Here is an 18,622-nt window from a genome sequence, read left to right on the forward strand (position 1 = left end):
CACCATGTTGCATTCTGTAAATAAATTTAATTTTAAAAATTGAGAAATAACTTACAACTTCACTGTATGGCTTTAAAGTGATTTAACACAGCGAGTGAGAAATGTCATGTTTCATGCCTAAACAATGGTTCTGTCAGTAAGATATCAGAGAATAATTATAGCCTGACAAATAGCACAAGAATCACAGCTTCAGGAAGAAAAGAATTTAAGTGAAAAATGTAAAATTAGAGAAGCAAAAGGAAAAAGAGGGAAATTAAAACAAAAAAATTAAAAGCAAAATTTTAAACTCTTTAAAGTACTACACTGTTGCACTTACTATTGGATTTGATTTTTACACCACAGAACCATTAGAATGCTTAAGCTAGATCTTGTGCCACCCTCAAAATATTGCTAATGAGTGGGTCAATTTTCACACATTCATTTTTATTTCACAGTCTTCTGCTTATGAGCAAATGCATCGGCAATATAGAAATGTAAAGATGGCTTCATTTGAGCTGTTTCATTTAATATTCATGAAGTCCCAGACGTGCATCAAAGTAGTGTTACAAAGATGACAGAACACATTCAGCTACTTCAATCAAATCAAGGCAGTAGCAGGCAGCCAGCTAAAAGCATTGCATGTGTATGATTCTGGTAGAAAACTTCAAAAAGCTTTTCTTTAGGCTGGGACTTATTTGAAAACTGTTTTAACTTAATAGCCTTCTTCTTTGCTAGAATTCCTAAAATCTCACAGATTGTAATGAATATCAATGTCATTTCTGAGCCACTTTCTCAACTAGAAATATACCATTTAGGTTCCAGTTACACTCAACATGTATTAAAAGTTTCCTTCTGTTAATGTTTCATCTTGATGAAGCTGCTAGAAATCTAAAAGAGGAGAAAATTCAGCAGTGAACTATCAGTGTTCCTGGGGGAGTGCTGTGCTTAATTCTCCAATAAACTTTGAGATGTAATGCATAATTTTATTGCTGTTCCAATTCAAGTATCTGACTTCAGGGTAGGAAGGCTGCCTATGATTTACAATCTAAATGTTCTGTTAGACCATAACACCATAAGATTTAGGAGCAGAATTAGGCCATTTGGCCCATTGTGTCTGCTCCATCATTCAACTGTGGCTGATAAATTTCTCAACCCCATTCTCCTGCCTTATCTCTGTAACCCTATCTATCAAGAACTATCTATCTTTGCCTTAAATACACTCATTGACTTGGCCTCCACAGCCGTCTGTGGTAATGAGTTCCACAGATTCACCATCCTCTGGCTGAAGACATTCCTCTTCATCCCCAATCTAAAAGGTCGTCCTCTCTCTCTCTGAGGCTATGCTGTTCAGTTCTATTTCTCTTTCTAGTGAAAACATCTTCTCCATGTCGATTCAATCCAGGCCTCTCAGTTTGCTGTAAGTTTCAATCAAGTCCCCTCTCATTCTTCCAAACTCCAATGATTACAGGCCAAGAGTCCTCAACCACTTCCCATTTGACAAACTCTTCATCCCCAGGATCATTCTTGTGAACCTTCTATGGATCCCTTCCAACACCAGAACATCCTTCCTTAGATATGTGACCCAAAACCGATCACAATATTTCAAATACCATCTAAAGATGTAGGCAATTGTGGAAAATTTTGGACAATGTCACGAGAATGCAATTTTTGACATTGAAAAAAGAATCTTTTCCTACTTAAGGATTCAATGCTTGGATGAGAAGCTTGCAACTAAGTGGCTTCCTCACTCTCCACGGGAGTCATACCAGAAGATTGGAGGGAGGCAAATGTTGTTCCTCTTTTCAAGAAGGGGAATAGGGAACTCCCTGGAAATTACAGACCAGTCAGTCTTACGTCTGTGGTCAGCAAGGTTTTGGAAAGAATTCTGAGGGATAGGATTTATGACTATTTGGAAAAGCATAGCGTGATTAAAGGGAGTCAGCATGGCTTTGTGAGGGGCAGGTCATGCCTTACAAATCTTATTGAGTTCTTTGAGGAGGTCATGAGACAGGTTGACGAGGGTCGAGCAGTGGATGTTGTTTACATGGACTTCAGCAAGGCATTTGATAAGGTTCCCCATGGCAGGCTCATTCATAAATTCAGGAGGTATGGGATACAGGGTGATTTGGCTGTCTGGATTCAGAATTGGTTGGCTGACAGGAGGCAGAGAGTGGTTGTAGATGGTAAGTATTCTGCCTGGAGGTCAGTGCTGAGTGGTGTCCCGCAGGGCTCTGTTTTTGGGCTTCTGCTCTTTGTAGTTTTTATAAATGACTTGGGGTGAGGAGGTTGAGGGGTGGGTTAGTATGTTTGCTGATGACACAAAGGTTGGAGGTGTTGTTGATAGTATCGAGGGCTATTGCAGGCTTCAGTGAGACATTGACAGTATGCAGAGCTGGGCTGAGAAATGGCAGATGGAGTTCAAGCTGGCTAAATGCGAAGTGATGCATTTTGGAAGGTCGAACTTAAATGCTGAATATAGGATTAAAGGCAGGATTCTCAGCACTGTGGAGGAACAGCGGGATCTTGGTGTTCAAGTGCATAGCTCCCTCAAAGTTGCCACCCAAGTGGATAAGGTTGTTAAGAAAGCATATGGTGTTTTGGCTTTCATTAACGGGGGATCGAGTTTAAGAGCCATGAGGTTATGCTGCAGCTCTACAAAACCCTGATGAGACCACACTTGGGATATTGTGTCCAGTTCTGGTTGCCCTATTAGAGGAAAGATATGGAGGCTTTGGAGAGGGTGCAAAGGAGGTTTACCAGAATGCTGCCGGCACTGGGGGGCTTGTCTTACGAGGAAAGGTTGACTGAGCTTGGACTTTTCTCTCTGGAGAGAAGGAGGAAGAGAAGTGACCTGATCGAGGTGTACAAGGTAATGAGAGGCATGTATAGAGTCGATAGCCAGAGACTTTTCCCCAGGGCAGGATTGACTGCCACGAGGGGTCATAGTTTTAAGGTGTTAGGAGGAAGGTATAGAGAAGACGTCAGAGGGAGGTTCTTCACCCAGAGAGTTGTGAGCGCATGGAATAGTTGCCAGTGGTAGTCGTGGAAGCAGAATTATTAATGACATTTAAGCGACTGCTGGACATGCACATGGACAGCAGTGAATTGAGGGGAATGTAGGTTAGGTTATTTTATTTTTGGATTAGGATTATTCCACGGCACAACATTGTGGGCCGAAGGGCCTGTACAGTGCTGTACTTTTCTATGTTCTATGTTCGATGACGCTATTTCTATATATTTACATGTCTTTATTAGTGAATTTCCCTTCGCTAATATACAGGTTTCTATTTTCCCAGGCACTTGAGAGAAACCAGATGGCACCAATTCTCAACTTGAATGTCAAATCAAGTAAATGTATCTCTTAGGTCCCTCACAGCATTTCAGCCTCACCTCACCTTTTCGTGCATTGCCACTTCATTCAAAACTTACAAGCTCATAGCAATTCTGTCTTGTCCCGCCTTTTAGCACAGACAGAAAGCTAGGCAGCTTAATATAATAAAATGTGAGGCTGGATGAACACAGCAGGCCAAGCAGCATCTCAGGAGCACAAAAGCTGACGTTTCAGGCCTGGACCCTTCATCAGAGAGGGGGATGGGGAGAGGGAACTGGAATAAACAGGGAGAGAGGGGGAGGCGGACCGAAGATGGAGAGTAAAGAAGATAGGTGGGGAGGTAGGGAGGGGATAGGTCAGTCCAGGGAAGACGGACAGGTCAAGGAGGTGGGATGAGGTTAGTAGGTAGCTGGGGGTGCGGCTTGGGGTGGGAGGAAGGGATGGGTGAGAGGAAGAACCGGTTAGGGAGGCAGAGACAGGTTGGACTGGTATTGGGATGCAGTGGGTCGGGGGGAAGAGCTGGGCTGGTTGTGTGGTGCAGTGGGGGGAGGGGACGAACTGGGCTGGTTTAGGGATGCAGTAGGGGAAGGGGAGATTTTGAAACTGGTGAAGTCCACATTGATACCATTAGGCTGCAGGGTTCCCAGGCGGAATATGAGTTGCTGTTCCTGCAACCTTCGGGTGGCATCATTGTGGCAGTGCAGGAGGCCCATGATGGACATGTCATCTAGCGAATGGGAGGGGGAGTGGAAATGGTTTGCGACTGGGAGGTGCAGTTGTTTGTTGCGAACTGAGCGGAGGTGTTCTGCAAAGCAGTCCCCAAGCCTCCGCTTGGTTTCCTCAATGTAGAGGAAGCCACACCGGGTACAGTGGATGCGGTATATCACATTGGCAGATGTGCAGGTGAACCTCTGCTTAATGTGGAATGTCATCTTGGGGCCTGGGATAGGGGTGAGGGAGGAGGTGTGGGGGCAAGTGTAGCATTTCCTGCGGTTGCAGGGGAAGGTGCCGGGTGTGGTGGGGTTGGAGGGCAGTGTGGAGCGAACAAGGGAGTCACGGAGAGAGTGGTCTCTCCGGAAAGCAGACAGGGGTGGGGATGGAAAAATGTCTTGGGTGGTGGGGTCAGATTGTAAATGACGAAAGTGTCGGAGGATGATGCGTTGTATCCGGAGGTTGGTAGGGTGGTGTGTGAGAACGAGGGGGATCCTCTTAGGGCGGTTGTGGCGAGGGCGGGGTGTGATGGATGTGTTGCGGGAAATACGGGAGAAGCGGTCAAGGGCGTTCTCGATCACTGTGGGGGGAAAGTTGCGGTCCTTGAAGAACTTGGAGATCTGGGATGTGCGGGAGTGGAATGTCTTATCGTGGGAGCAGATGCGGCGGAGGCGGAGGAATTGGGAAGAGGGAATGAATTTTTTAAGCCTGAGCTTGGTTTCCCCAATGTAGAGGAAGCCACACCGGGTACAGTGGTTTAGAACACCTCCGCTCAGTTCGCAACAAACAACTGCACCTCCCAGTTGCAAACCATTTCCACTCCCCTCCCATTCTCTAGATGACATGTCCATCATGGGCCTCCTGCACTGCCACAATGATGCCACCCGAAGGTTGCAGGAACAGCAACTCATATTCCGCCTGGGAACCCTGCAGCCTATTGGTATCAATGTGGACTTCACCAGTTTCAAAATCTCCCCTTCCCCTACTGCATCCCTAAACCAGCCCAGTTCGTCCCCTCCCCCCACTGCACCACACAACCAGCCCAGTTCTACCCCCCACCCACTGCATCCCAATACCAGTCCAACCTGTCTCTGCCTCCCTAACTGGTTCTTCCTCTCACCCGTCCCTTCCTCCCACCCCAAGCCGCACCCCCATCTACCTACTAACCTCATCCCACCTCCTTGACCTGTCCGTCTTCCCTGGACTGACCTATCCCCTCCCTTCCAACCCACCTATACTCTCTCCACCTATCTTCTTTTCTCTCCATCTTCGGTCCGCCGCCCCCTCTCTCCCTATTTATTCCAGTTCCCTCTCCCCATCCCCCTCTCTGATGAAGGGTCTAGGCCCGAAACGTCAGCTTTTGTGCTCCTGAGATGCTGCTTGGCCTGCTGTGTTCATCCAGCCTCACATTTTATTATCTTGGAATTCTCCAGCATCTGCAGTTCCCATTATCTCTGAAGCTAGGCAGCTTGTCATGTTGGCAAACACTGAACAGTCAAGTGGATAGACATGGTGCACAGCAATCTGCTCTGTCAATGTTGTTCCGATGTTCCTTGCTCAGTGATTGGCGTTGACGTGCCAATACAGCATTGACTTCCAGTTCCAGAAGATCACACTTACAGCATGTGCCAGCAGCTTATTCAGCCAACACATTGCATGTACTTCAAACAAAATGGCTATGCCTGAAATTCTAAAGGGAAATACCGCATATTCAAGTTAAGCGAGACTATGATCTCTCAGGGGTGTTGCCATAACTAGTCAAGGGCATCATTGTCCTCAATCCAGGAGATTGACCACGGTGAATTGGTAGCTTGATGCATGCAAGATCCATAGATTTGTGCCATGACAGTTAATGAATCAGGCCATTGTCAGTCCTGCAGGTTGATCCCATCTAGTCTGATAACTACCAACAGGCCAGTTGCAGAGCTGCACAAAAATCAAGCATGCGTCCAAACTATCATCAATTTTGTTTGTCACCCAGAGTTGGTCTGGGGACTGAGCCACAGTTAGTCCTATGAGTTTAGGCACTAGATTTCAAGTATATTTATCAGGAGCTGTGTTGGGGAAATTGGGCAAGTCAGTTGTGAGGATTAGAGCCAGCATGTTGGGATGGAGTGGGAACAATCACTGTAAAGCGAGTAACTGTACATACAAGGGTGAGAGGCAATATAACATTGTAAGGCATGGGGTACTTTGGGAGGGGTCATCAGTGGTCACTACCTCCTTGGATTCCATGGAGGGACGGTGCACCACAGTGTTGGGCATTGCATTGTGGTAGGCCTGGGGCTCAGGGTCTAAATGGGGTCGTAAGTAAATGAAAGGGATGGGTGGGAATTCTGGGAGGCACCAACTTGATGGGGCTGACATGAAGAAAACAGCATGAAGGTTTGAAGGGCAATCATCAATTCAATCATCAATTTTATTTGTTCTTTCTGACATCCCTTTGGAAATATGTATAACGAGTATTGCAAAGCAAACTTAATGGAGCATGACATTTAAATGCCCTTTTGTCTGAGAAACTGCGGTTCAAATTTAAACCAAATGCGTGTGATTGTTTTTGATAAGTTCTTAATGAATTGAATTTACTGATTTCCCAATGAGTTTTCAGCAGGCTCAAAATAACAGTTTAAAATCGCTGCCCATGCATTACAGTCTCTTGAGGATGAGTATTGTGTGAAAAATAGAGATATGGTTCTGAGCTTCACTACATTAGTGTACCCTTTAAATGTTTTAAACATGTCAGAGAGCTTCATTGAGTAACAGATGAGTGCTCAGAGAGTAATGGCTTTTGACCAAAATTGATTGACAAAAAGGATTTTAAAGAAGCTTTCAATGAAATAATTAAAAGGATTTAGCAGAGAATTCCAGATTACAGCATGAGACCATTGAAGACTCTGCCAACGTGGTGGAGCTGATAGATGGACATACAACTGTGGAACAGACGGGGATGGAAGAATTAAACACATGGTTAGGAGTATGCAACTGGAAAAGGGTAACAAGTAAAGTGGTTAAGTTCAGAGTATCTGAATTCTTTTTGTGACTTTTTTTTAGTTTAAAATTGGCTTGTAAATTAAATAGCAGATTTCAACTTTGTAACTGGTTAAAGGTACACTGGGAATAAACACTTTGCATTGAATTCATCTTGATGAGCATCCATGGGTAAGACCTGCTCCCTGGGTAAGAATAGGATGTGTTCCTGGTAGCTCATAGCAAGGTTGTCTGATTGTCATTTCCTCCTCACCCCAAATATTACTTCAATCTATCTGCTAGTGATTATTTAATCAAAGATCGACTGGCCTCTTGTGCACGTATTAAACATTGGCTAGATGAAAATATCGAAACTAAACTGACCACCACAGACTTACATGACCTACATTACATATATGAGTACAGTGTCATTGCTGATTCAAAACCAGATTTGCAAACAACTTTCTATCTCTTCAATTCTATACACAAAGGATGTAGCCTGTTTCCAAAGCAAAACTTATATCAACTCAGAACTGTTAATTCAAATATCCCACCTTCTGTACATTAGGAGACACTCTGGAAAATACTGAGCACTTCCCACACGTCAATGAACAGTTTTCTCAAAAGACCACCATTGATGAGGAGATCCAACATTGCATCAATTTTATTTTCTTAGTTTTCAATAAACTACACAGTAAGAGTGTAACAACAAACACTTCCACAAGTCAACACATATTCTAGAGTATGCAGCAATTTTCAATTTCAGACTGCTTGGCTGCGGTGAGATCTGGACTGTGCATCAATGACAGGCATCAAAGAAGTCCAGCTCCAGGATGAACAATGATTTTGTTGAATGGTGAAGCAGGCATAATGGTTCAACATGAGGAACATTGAACAATAGGTAGTGTCTTTCTTGAAGTCAACTTGCAAGTATTCATAACTCCTGCAAAATCAACTACAGTGGATTGGATACTGTTTCCAAATGGCTGAGAGGTGTAGTTCTCCACCTGATCCAATTTTCTCAAATGGCTAACAGTCTAGTACTTTAGAAATAAAACCAGCCTGACTCCAAACCAAAGCACAAACAGATTCTAAACAAGGCGTCATACCTGACACGTATTGTCTGTCCTCAAATGTCATCTCTTCTTTACACTGATAAAACCTTTAGTTCTGTCAGGGCAGTGACTTGAAAGAAATTTGAGATTTACATATATTAATCGAGTAAAACCTTCTAACTGATTAAAGATTTAACAGCATCTTAGAGTTGATAAATATATTTTCATCGGTGGTGTGACCCTTTGATCTTTTACTTATAAAATGTGTGTCTGATACCACCTCACCAACACTTGAAGAAGAAGCAAGGCTTAAAAAGCTTGTGTTTTCAAATAAACATGTTGAATTGTAACCTGGTGTCGTGTGATTTCTGACCTTGTCCACCCTAGTCCAACACCAGCACCTCCACATCAAGTCTAGGAAACAACAATGCAAAAGCTGCAAAAATACTATGAAGCAGTCCTCAAAGCATGGTAGCATTGATACCCGAGCAGATTGTGCTACATTCAACATAGCAACAACATGTCGATCAAGTTGCATTTTACCTTGAAGTGGAACAACATTATGGAATGAAAGAAAAGGAAGCAAATCCTGCACTTGGGCCCCCATAATTTTGTGGGACATTTCCCTCATTCCCAAAGTTCTGTAGGTCAAGAATGATCCTGTACAGTCAGCTGACCTGGGTGAATGTTTTAGTTTTAGATTTTGGAAAAACTTTTGATCAAGCCTCATATAGAAGGTTCTTGTGAAAAATCAACACACATGAGATTGGAGATGGTGTACTGACACAGAATGAGAGCCAGTAACCAGCCTGAAAGCAGAGAAGGAATAAGTAGCACTTTCTCAGAGTGGAAGGTGGTGATGGCGAGTACCACAGATATCATTGCTTGGGCCCCAGCTGAGACATGGGAAGTGCTCAATATATTCCAGACGTATGTATAGGAGGTGGACTATTTGATTAAGGCAGATCTGGGTTGATAGGAATTTTATGCTGGCCACATTCAAGGATAGGCTGCATCATTTGTGTATAGAATTGAAGAGATGGAAAGTTGCCTGAAAATCTGGTGCCGAGTGAGTGATGACACCGTATTCATATGTTTACTATAGATCATGAATGTCTGTGGTGGTCAGTTTAGTTTTGGGACTGAGGAGACTAAGGTTAAACAGTTAAAGGCACTTTGGACTGAGATGAGAAGGCATTTTTTTCACTCGGTGGTGAACCTGTGGAATTCTCCACAACTGGAGACTGTGAAATGTTGAAATCACTGAATATATTTAAGGACAAAATATATTCCTGGAAGTTAAAGTTGTCAAGAGGGCAAAGGACAGGAATATGAGATAGAGGATCAACAACGATTATGTTGAATGGTGAAGCAGGCATTATGGACCCAATGCCCTATTCCTGCTCCTATTTCTTATGTCTCTATAATAGCAAAATTGACATTGGAGCCTGCAAGTCAATCTGTCCAAGTGTGGTCTGCTGCGGATTGCATTTTCATCTGATTCTCAACTGCTAATAAACATGAAATGGCTGCCAACAAATCAAATTGGGCAAAGTAAGTTTTGTTTTGTCTGCAGGAACAGGATCCACTTGTGGCCAAGGTGAATCAGATCAAATGTGACCTTTAAATGGTCACCCTCGGTCAATAATTCCTAAATGCATTGCAAGTTCACAGAAGATGTCCAAAGCATGGAAATTCTTTGGCCTCACATTGAATCATATGCATTTGCCAACATGCTCTTCCATGCAACACAAGCTCTCTTGTATTGATGGTGATGTGGTGTCTAGGGGCAGGGACACAAGGTTTCCATAATCTACTGCATTTCCAATCTACTACAGAACATGCATGATATGGCTTCTGTTCCTACATCTGAATCTAGTCTAATATGATATTAATCCATGTAAAGGTATCTCATGATCGTCATTGTTGGAAGCATCCATGTCCTACTGTATGGAGGCCTATGGTAACATCTAATTGGTGTCTGCTACAACTGCTGTTGTAAAATAAAATAAAGAACTGTGGAGATCTGAAACAAGATCAGAATTTGCTGGGGAACTCAGCAGGTCTGGTAGTATATTTGGATAGAAAGAGTTAAGTTTCAAGTCCAGTGACCCTTCTTCCGAACTGATAGTTGCTAAGAAAAGGTGGCTTATTTGTGATGACAGGGAATTGAGGGAAAGAAATGAGATGATAGGTAGAAATGGAGACCAGTGGGAGACAGAAAGTTGGGAGGATAAAGGAATGGATAGTATGCAAGGGAGAGAGATAAACTGACAACGGGTGCCATGATTAGGTGAAAATGGGTTGGCTGTGCTGGAAGCAGCCCATAAAAGAGCCTTGAGTGTGTGGATGAATAAAGAATATTGGGGAAATGAAACACAGACCCGGTGACCACTTTGCAGAACACTTAGTTTCTGTCTGTAAAAATGATCCCTAGCTTACAGTTGGCTGTCACTTGAACACGCCATAATATTCTGTGACCAGCATTTCTGTCTAGGGCTTGCTGCAATGCTCCAGCAAAGCTCAACACAAGCTGGAAAACCGGCATCTCATTTTCCACTGGGGGACCCTGCAGCCTTCAGGACTCAACATCAAGTTTGACAACATTAGAGCCTGAGCACCTTCTTACCCAGCACCCACACCCCAGAGTCTGTCATAATAAGGTCAGTGCTACAGCCAAATAGCTAGCTTCCCCCAGGTGCTTGACACTTTGGATTCTATACACATGGCATTGAAAGTGCTATAGAAAGAATAAAAAACAAAGAACAAAAAACAGTGCAATACAGCAGGAACAGGCCCTTTGTCTGACCAAGTCTCTGCCAACACATGAAAACCTTTTGTCTCTACGTGGTCCGTATCCCTTCATTCCCTGACCATTTGTGTATCTGTCAAGTTTCCTTTTAAACATTGCTATTGTATCCGCTTCTACCACCACTGCTGGCAGCGCATCACAGGCACTTACCATCCTCTGTGTAAAATACTTGCCTCTCATATTTCTTTTAAACTTCCTTCTTTTATCTTAGATCTACATTCCTAGTAATTGACATTTCTATGCTGATAAAAGATTTAAACTATCAATTCTATCCATGCCTATCACAATTTTGTAAACTTCTATCTGTCATTCCTTGGCCTTTGAATTTCAAAGCTCGGATTGTTTAAAAATCTGAGTTTTTCCAATCTCTCCCCGTGGCTAATACTCTCCAAACCAGGCAACGTGGTGGGCCTTTTCTGTCACCCCTCCAAAGACCTTCAAATTCCTCTGGCAGTATGGTGACTAGAACTGTGCACAATATTCCAAATGTGGCCTGACTAAAGTTCCATTCAGCTGCAACATGACTTTCCAATTTTTATTTTCAATGCCTGGACTGATGAAGGCAAGCAATGCCCTATGCCTTCTTGACCACTTTATCCACTTGTGTTGCCATTTTCAGAGAACTATGGACCTGTATACTTAAATCCCACTGTTAGTTATTGCTTCTAAGGATTCTACCATTTACTATATACTTCCCTCCTGCATTAGACCTTCCAAAATGCATCACCTTGCATTTGTTCAGAGTAAATTCCATCTGCCATTTCTCTGTCCAATTTTCCAGCCTATTTATACCCTGCTGTATCTTCTGGCAATCCTTCTCACCAGCTGTAGCTCCCCAATCTTTGGGTCTTCCAGAAACTTACTAATCAGGCTACCTACATTCTCTTTCAAATCATTTATAAATTTTACAAACAACATGGGTCTGACTAGTGATCCTTGAGGAGCACCACTGGCCCCATGTCTGCAGTTAGAAAAACAGTCAAAAAAAAGTACCCTTCCACTGCTACGCTCTGTCTTCAATGAGCCAGTCCTATATCCATCTTAACAGGTCAGAGATAGTAGGAACTTCAGATGCTGGAGAATCTGAGATAACAAGGTGCAGAGCTGGATGAAAACAGCAGGCCAAGCAGAATCAGAGGAACAGGAAAGCTGGCATTTCGGGTCTGTTTCAGAAAATTTTCTGAAGAAGGGTCTAGGCCTGAAACGTCAGCTTTCCTGCTCCTCTGATGCTGCTTGGCCTGAAGGATTTGAAGGTCATTGGGTGACCTTGTTATCTCATCTTGTCAGGTCACCCTGGTTTCGGTGTGACTTCACCTTCTGTATCAACCTGCCATGAGGGATCTTGTCAAAGATCTTGCTAATGTCCATATTGACAACATCCACTTCGCTGCCCTCATCAACTATCTTTGTTACATACTCAGAAAACTCAATCAAGTTTTTGAGACACAACCTCCCCCACAGCCATACTGCTTATTGCTAATAAATCAAAATTTTGCAAGTATGAATAAATCTTGGCCCCTAAGAAGCTTCTCCAATAATTTTCCAATGACTGACGTAAGGCTCCCTGGCCTGTAATTTCCTGGGTTATCCATGTTGCCCTTCTTAAACAAAGGAACAACACTGATTATTCTCCAGTCCTCTGGGACCTTGTCTGTGACTAAAGAGGATACAAAGATTTCATACAAGCGGCAAACAATTTCCTCCCTCGCTTCCGTCAGTATTCTGGGATAGATCCCACCAGATCCTGGGGATTTGTCTACCTTAATGCTTTGCAAAATACCCAATCTTTCTCCTTTTTTATATTGATATATCCTAGAGCATCATCATACCCAACTCTAGACTGACCATCTATCCTGTCCTTCTCCTTTGTGAATATCGATGCAAAGCATTGATTCAGGACCTTGCTTATGTCCTCTGGTTCCATGCATAAATTTCTTCCTTTGTCCTTGAGCCAAACTATCCTTTCCCTAGGTACCCTTTTGCCTCTGAAATACATATAAAAAACTTTGGAATTTTCCTTCATCCTATTTGCCAAGTTTAATTTTGCATTTTGATCAGCATGGACTGGTTGGACTGAAGGGTCTATTTCTATGCTGTATGACTCTATAAGTAATTTAAAACATATGGAATTATGGTCACTATTCCCAAAATACTACCTGACTGAAACTCCAGTCACCTGGTTGAGGTCATTCCCCAATTAAATATCATATGGGCAGTATGATGGCTCAGTGCAAGGAACCCATGTTTGATCCCATCCACAGGTGACTGTGTGGAGTTTGCACACTGTCCCTGAGTCTACATGGGTTTCCTCCCACAGTCCAAAGATATACAGGTTAGATGGATTGGCCATTCTTAGTTGCCCATAGTTTCCATGGGTGTGCAGGCTAGGTAGGTTAGCCATGAGAAATGGAGGGCTACAGGGTTAGGGTGGGTGTGGGTCTGGGTGGAGTGCTCTTCAGGGCGGCAGTGTAGACCTGATGGCATGAATGGCCTCTTTCCACACTAGGGTTTCTATGACAGATTTCTTTGAAAGGAAAGCATTCTATTTGGTCGATGTGAAACTCATTTGTGGCCATCATTACCACATTCTAGATGCCTGAGCCAGGTACCCCGGAAGCTGCCTTCATGCCTGCATCCTGGAGAACTCTCATATCTCTGCTCCATTTCAAGTTCCTGATGTCTTACAAAGACACATGCTAGGACAGAATATGCACCCTCTCCAACTATGGCTGATGACTGCTCTAAACACCTCCTGACTGATGCCAACCAGACATACAACTGTGGATGCTGTAAATCAGGAACAAAAACAAAGTTGCTGGAAAAGTTCAGCAGGTCTGTCAGCATCTGTGAAGGAAAAAACAGAGTTGAAGTTTTGGGTCCGGTGACCCTTCCTCAGAATTGTTCTGAGGATGCAGACATACAATGAGGCCCATTATTCCATCAGAGCCATTCTGGAGCAGAAAATAGTTCTGCTGAAAATGAGGTTCCAGTGCTTGGATCACTATTGGTATGGGGTGCTTGAAGTACAGTCTGGACAAGTTGTGCTGTGTACAGCTGGACGAGTCAATGAGAGAATGTAATGGATGCTGAAGAGCTGGGAAATCAGTGGCAGTCTTCTGAGGTGGATGAGGACGTTGAGCAGGAGGATCATCCCCTTTGCCATGATAAGGCAATGAGTTAGAGAGGACCTAATTATACCATCACTTCCAGCAGTTCTGAAGTTAAAAGAGAAACCTCTGGAGAAATTGTTTTTATATCAGATTTTTAGTGTCTGCAAGTTTTCTATTCATCGAATAGATGTGAGTCGAATGAAGGCAAAATTCAACAGCATAATTTTTTTTGTTGCTCCAAATGCAAACTGTCCCTTTTTAAGGCCAAAAGAAAATGCATGGATTTTGTTGGTTCCTTCTTCATATTGCTGTTGTTTAGTATAATGTTTGATGCTAATAATTATTTGAAATCTTTACAACACATGACGTTTCAACATTCAACAATGACAACGTGCTGTGTGAAGATGGGCATCAGAAAAACAGTAGCATCTCTTCAAACAGGGCTGTAATCTCATATGGCATGAAGAAAGGGTAGCATCGGTACCTTTATTTGTGTAGCTGCAGTTATAAGGACAGTTGATCAGATAGATGTTATTAAATGCCAAGATATCTACAATGTGACCTTCTATGTGCAGTGAAGTGTCACCCATGCCAACCATGTGCCTTCAGAATGTTTTCTTTTTCATAGCCCTCCAACTGTGTCTAGGTGCAGTCCTGATCTGCAGCTGGATTGAGGGATCCGCTCTATGGTGGAGACTGTTGGCTTGGTTGGAGGCTTTGATGGACAGACCCCCCAGCATTTGTGGCTAGCGGGCCTTGGCATGCTCCTGCTTAGATGCACACGCCTCCTCTTTGGCTGCAGTCTCCAAAGGTCTGGGATCACAAGCAGGGTGGAGGTGAAAGATTTATGCATCTCTGGAATGTGACAACACCAAAATCCTGGGACAAGCTAGGTAGAGACAGGCACGAGAATTCCCAGAAGCCTGGCACTCCACGAAGCATGCTACTAATAAACATATTGAACTTGACCCCATATACATTCCACTACAAAATAAAATCGGAAGTGAGGCAATCCATCTCAATGGACCCCAGAGTTTAAAAACCAGGTGGAAGAACACACCGATGCTTCATCGGAGGCTGCACTGAGGATGTTACCCAGCATGATAACGAAACGTCTGTGTAACAAGAAACCAACAAACCTCAACATCTCTGGAATGTCCTGCGATGAGAGTTTGGTGGGGTGGGGGGGGTCTTGTATGTGGTTACTCCTCTGTGTGGGTGTCTGCTGGCACCACCTTGTCTCACGTAGAGGAAGTGGCACCTGGAGTGAGATTGAGGTTACTTATCTCCCTGTTGCTTTACAAGGATTCTAAGCACCAGTGGCTAACGTGATGGACTGCGGGACTCACGTGTTGTATTGTATTCTGCTGACCATGGGTCTCCTGTGCGTGGAAATGGCCAAACACATGCATGCCAGAGTCAACACAGTTCTGATAACATTGGTGAACTCCTCCAACCTTAGATTCACTTCACGATGTCTCTGACAAGCCCGACTGCTGGTTCTGTCCTTGTGCATTTTAACAAAGTTATTCATTGCTAACACCATGGTATCCTCTTCTGCCAGAGGCTGACCAGGTGCCTGGGCTCTGGCAGTCCTCTGAGTGCCAGCAACATGAGGCATTTCTTCTTCTGCAAGCAGCAGTGATGTGTCCACCAGAATGTGCTTCCAACTTGAAGTACCCATCCAGGTCGAAATATGTGAGCTGGTGGAGGGTACTGACTTGCTGGTGCATCTTCTAAATAACCTGTGTTTTTTTCCTCTGAGCTAAAGTAGGAGCTGGTGGCCTAAAAGGCTGAACAGTTTCAGATAGAGGCTGTGTGAATGTCACCAATACCTGCAGAATTAGGTGCAGAAAAGGCAATGTGATGTTCTGAGTGATGTGTTGCATGTAATGGAATAGTATCTATTCTCTCCATGTACAGGCATCCCATGGCTCTCATATCAAAGGCCTCCAAGTCCTACTGTCTCCAGGACTATGGTAAACTGTAATTTGCATTTGCTGCAACTGCTAACTCCTCATATGACTAAAGAGCTGATTTGTTTCTGACATTCTCCACATCGATCCTTTGGAACTGTCACCAATTGTTCTCACCGGGATAGGTGTTATTGTTGTGGTCACTGGTCAATGAAGGCACAGAGAAATTGAGGAGTAGAAAATGTGTCAGAAAGCCCAGGACCAGTAGCAACCGCCAGCAGCTGTGGAAGGGTCACTGGACCCGAAACATTAATTGTTTCTCTCCACAGATGCTGCCAGTCGTACTGGGCATTTCCAGCAATTTCTGTTTTTGCTTCTGATTTCCAACATTTGCAATTCTTTTGGTTTTAATTCCAAATGAAGAATTTGAAGCAGAAGGTCCCTACAGGCTGCAGAAGTACACAAGACACACAGTCAATAGACCTCGATGCCATTTCCTTCAGGTGAGAAAGGCGCAGTGCCCTTAATGAATGAGAATGTCATGGGACACCATAACAGAGCTGTGTTATCTCCTGTAGCAGGACTTTTAATCGGAAGAAGCAAGTGAACATCCTATCTTGATGGCCATCAATGTAACAGATATTCTAGCTTTTCATGTACCTTTTAGGATCCACGAGGGACTTTTGTGGAATCTCTTAATGCTCAGTGCAAAAATTGATTAAAAATGCATCTGTTTCTGATGCAATTTGTGCCAGTTCACAAAACTTCACCTTGTTTCTCCATGACACGGTTAGTCCTGCAGCCCGGGCAGTAGACTTTCCCAACATAGCTGGCTTCACACAAGCACAGGGCACCACAGACTTTGCACACATTACACAGTAAATGTCATTTCTCAGTACAGCTGACTTCATTAGTAGAAGAGGATTCCAATCAATTAATGTTCAATTCATCTGTGATCACATCTATGTCACCAAATATCCTGGAAGCTGCCATGAACATGGCTTAGATAACGCTCAGTTTCTTGATTCATTTCAGGAGCTGGATGCCTTACAAGGATAGCTGCTGGGGGACAAGGGTCACACTGTGTAACTACAGATCATAGACTCATAGAATCCCTACAGTGTGGAAGCAGGCTGTTCAACCCATCAAGTCCATACCAAGCCTCCGAAAAGCACCACACCCAGACCCTACTCTATCCCTGTAACCCTAGATTTCCCATGACTAATCCAGCTAACCTACATATCACTGGACACTTTAGGAAATTTATCAAGGCCAGTCTACCATTTCTGCATTTCTTTGGACAAATTGTGGATCTATTATGCAATCCTGAATGAGATTAAGCATAGTTACAATTAAGGGGAGGAAATTGAAGACTGTGAGCAGACGGAGCATCTCCTTCTGCATGATAAGCAGTGCATTAAGAGACACAAGCCTGAAGAACTTGCATTGACAACTATGTCCAATTGATTTGGGGTGGGTGAAGTCTTCAGTCATTGATTGTAAATTTGTTGTTGCTCAAAATGCAAACAGCCGGTGTCATCCCAGAAACAATGCAGCTTTTTCATTGTGTTTTTTTTGTCTTTGCTTTTCCTATTGTTAAATAGCATTAACATAAATAACTGGTTGAAAGTTTCACAACATATAATGCTTCAAAATTCAATAATGACAAGATATTATGACACTATGGGCATTAGGGAGAAAGTAGTCATGCAAAGGATGGATAGCCTTTGCAAGTCTTTACCTGTATTTGCAGTGAAAGATAGGTAGGAATGTAAGTTCTGAAGAGGACATAAGGAAGCTATGAAAATAAATAGATTAATTAAACTAGTGCACAAGAAGGTGGAAATGGTAAATGACGTGACAAAATGTAAAATTGTATACTTTTGCAAGAAGAATAAGAAAGCACATTACTTAACTAGCAAGAGATTGAACCCTTCTGAGATGTAGTGGTAGATGGATTCTTGTTAAGTAAAAGGTACCACAGCAGCTCAGTGGTTATCACTGCTACCTCACAACGTTAGGGCCCCGGGTTTGGTTCCACCCTTGGAGTTTGTGTGGCATTTGCATGTTGTCCCCCATGTCTACATGTGTTTCCTTTGAGTGCTCTGATTTCCTTCCGCATTCCAAAGATGTGCAGTTTGGGAGAATTGGCTATGATTAATTGCCCATCATGTCCAGGGATGTGGAGGCTAGGTGGATAAGCATGGGAAATGCAGGGTTGGGGGGTGGGGGGAGTGCTGGGTGGGCTGTGCTTCAGCGGGTTGGTGTGGGTTCAATGCTCTGCCTCCATGTTGTAGGGATTCAATGATTCAAATAGGTGAAAGCGTATCGGGGTAGGTTGGAATGTAGATTTGGGGTTAGAATCATATCAACCATGATCCTATTGAATGTCAGAGCAGATTTAAGGGACTATTCCTGCTCCTAATTCATATGTTCTCTCTCTCTCACACACACACACACACACACACACACACACACACAGACATCTATCGTAGTATTAACTGCTCATTGTCTTAACCATTCTCCTGGAATGAGGTACCTGCAGGCTTCTGATTGTGAGGCTAAAATGTGAAATAATACATAGAGTTGATGTCACTGTCAGAGATAAAGCATAAACGATCAAAGTTAGCTTTTTCCATTGCAAAAATATACTCTATTCATTAAATATCTTTATCTACGTTCACAGGTACTAAAGCAGTTCTGTGTACTCTTCGCATACCAAGAAAAACAAATATTTGAAT

The 18,622-nt window shown here is 43.3% G+C and overlaps 1 long non-coding RNA gene across 2 annotated transcripts in view; it reads left to right on the forward strand.

The window, feature by feature from the left end:
• LOC125458123 (uncharacterized) overlaps nt 1-18,622 on the forward strand; it is a 35,777-nt gene that overhangs the window by 12,472 nt on the left and 4,683 nt on the right. The window lies entirely within an intron of this gene.

Source organism: Stegostoma tigrinum, chromosome 13, assembly GCF_030684315.1.
Source record: "Stegostoma tigrinum isolate sSteTig4 chromosome 13, sSteTig4.hap1, whole genome shotgun sequence".
In the NCBI taxonomy this organism is placed as follows: domain Eukaryota; kingdom Metazoa; phylum Chordata; class Chondrichthyes; order Orectolobiformes; family Stegostomatidae; genus Stegostoma; species Stegostoma tigrinum.